Raw genomic sequence first — 3,047 nt, 5'->3', positions numbered from 1 at the left:
CGTGGCAAGGTCACCATCAAGGCAGCTCCACAGGGCACCACCTCCGTCCCAAAGCAATATAATCTTGTGGAACAATTAGATAAAACACCTGTGCTCATATCCATTTTAGAACTATTGCGCCTATCGCCATCTCATAAAACTATCTTGGATCACGCACTCCAAGAAGCGTCAGTCCCCGCAAATCTAAATACGGACCAATTTCAAGCTATGGTTGGAAATCTAAAGTCATCACCTTGTCTCACTTTTTCTGAAAGTGACAACTCTTCTTTCCAACAACCTCATAATGCTTCGCTACACATTGAAGGCTTTGTCAACCAACACAGGTTCAAGCGAGTCTTGATAGATAATGGAGCAGGCCTAAACATTTGTACACTACAGTTGGTCACAGCATTGGGATATGAACTAGAATCAGTGGATCCTCGCAAGAAGATCACCATCAAGGCCTATGATGATGCAGAGCGTTCATCCAAAGGAGCGGTGGTGCTACCAATCCGAGTGGGCCCTATGGTAAAACACATAATTTGTCAGGTTCTGGACCTTCCTCTGCCATATAATCTATTATTAGGGAGACCTTGGATACATGCCATGCAAGCTGTTCCATCTACCTACCATCAATGTATCAAGTTCCCACATAACGGTGCAGAGATCACAATCCTGGGCGATGCAAATCCCTTTGCATTTTGCCATAATATCAGCCATCAACCAGAAATTACTGTTCCTAATAATAGGGAAGCCATTTCCTCCACATCATATGTAAATCCCGCCTCTCTTGCCAGTTCAAACACTCCTATACCCAAGCAAGAAAAGCTTAAGATGAAAGTCACAGAGGAAGGTCCTGGAGAATACAACTTGAGTCAGCTCTTTTGTGTGGGACAAATGCCCACTTCTCCTAGAACACATGGTAAGCCACAGCAGTTACTCCAGCAACCACTAATCACGCCAGCATGTGCTTGGACGCCTTTCATCCTTGGAAGGAGTCAAGAGGAAGAAACACAAGATGAGGACCTAGCGGACTGGATCTATAAAGATCCCATCACCACTGACATACCGCGAGTTACACTTCCTACAGAACAATATGGCAAAGGCCTCCTCATTATGCAAAGAATGGGATATGATGGTCAGAGTGCTTTGGGATACTGCAAACAAGGACGACATGAACCTCTGCTACCAGAATTCAAGCCCAAAGGTAATATAGGCCTAGGCTTTGAAAAAGAGATCCTTCCTAAACTCAGATTCAAAGGTAAACCCAGCAAACCATTTTGCCCACCTACTGCAAAAAGGACACCTTTCATAATCAAAGCACCATCAAGCAATATTGCCACTACCCCATCAAGGCTCACAACTCCACCGCAACCATCTACAATATCATTCATCCCACCAAACGAACCAGTAATCCCATCAGCAACACCATTTGTAGCAACAACTGTATGGAAACCTACAACAACATCTATGGCACCAGCCATTCCAACAGAAGCCACTAAATCAACACTGCCGATACTTCCAGTGACAAATCCTTTAATCCCCATCACAGTTCCTGCAGCACCGATCACCTCAAAGGTACATAAACCAATCACACCTGCAGTATTCAACTCCAGCGACATCCCAATATGGTATAGCAATCGGATGCTGGAGAGTGATTCAGAGACCGACTCACATGAGTGGGAATTTGATTCTGTACAACTTAACACTTCAGATGAGGAAGACACATCACCACCTCCGCCACGCAAAGACATCCCTGTTTACGGAGAAGCACAGATAAAGACCACTTGGGTACCTAAGCTGGAAACATCTTCCATAGACCCTATGTCTCATCCTACGCCTGATTCTGACAAGGAGAGTACCATTAACGACCTTCACCATAACGTCTTAACCCTCACTGATACATCTCCCGCACTTAACCTAATCAATGAAGTAATGCCCATTATCCACCCTGAACTCATTGAATGGAACCAATCAAATCCTCCATGTCTTGACCTCTTCCAAAATGATGAGGCTATCATTGACTTTTTGGAATTACGGGATAATCTACCAAGCGGGGATCACAAAGCTGGATTCGCCATTGAACTTAATAGCGCAGCATACTTCGGGGCGGATGCCAAACCTTTTAGCTGCAAAAATATAACAATGAAACATGGATCTTCCAGTGAAAACCACACCGTGGCACTGTTTGATCCCACAAAAGTAAAAAGAAAGAGCGTATCCAACGGTGAAAACCTCTCTGAGGCGCCTGAGGATGAAGGGTTTGACATTCTCCCTGCTAGTACACAACAGGAACGATCAACGATTCTTATCGCGGAAACCAAAGAATACAATGTGGGGACTCCTGAAAACCCTCATATCATACATCTGGCATTTCTTCTCACTCCAGAGGAACAGCCTCAATTCATAGAGTTCTTCCAGCAGCGTCAGATCAACTTTGCATGGTCATATGCAGACATGCCTGGGCTTGATCCTGATTTAGTCATGCATCACCTCACCATCGCAGAAGGAGCCAAACCTGTCAAGCAGAAGCTTCGTAAGATGCATCCCCAGATTGCAGTGCTAGTCAAAACCGAACTCAAGAAACTCTTGGATGTTGGTTTCATTAGACCAATTGATTATGCAGAATGGATCTCCAATATTGTGCCTGTCGGCAAACCAAAAGGGGACATCCGCATTTGTACAGACTTCAGAGACCTGAATAAGGCATGTCCTAAGGATGACCTCCCCCTTCCAAATATCGACATCATAGTGGATCTAACAGCAGGACATGCGATGCTTTCACTCATGGATGGCTTTTCAGGATACAATCAAATAAAGATCACACCAGAGGACCAACATAAGATAGCCTTCACATGTCCATGGGGCACATACTGCTGGAATGTAATGCCTTTTGGTCTAAAGAATGCAGGAGCGACCTATCAAAGAGCAATGACCACCATCTTCCATGACATGATGCATACTATGATGGAAGATTATGTGGATGATTTACTAGCAAAATCACTTACTAGAGAAGGACATCTTCACATCTTAGATAAAATCTTTGATAGACTGGAACAATACCATGT

Source organism: Cryptomeria japonica, chromosome 5, assembly GCF_030272615.1.
Source record: "Cryptomeria japonica chromosome 5, Sugi_1.0, whole genome shotgun sequence".
In the NCBI taxonomy this organism is placed as follows: Eukaryota; Viridiplantae; Streptophyta; class Pinopsida; order Cupressales; family Cupressaceae; genus Cryptomeria; species Cryptomeria japonica.
The sequence above is the reverse complement of the archived record's forward strand: the minus strand, read 5'-3'. Positions refer to the sequence as shown.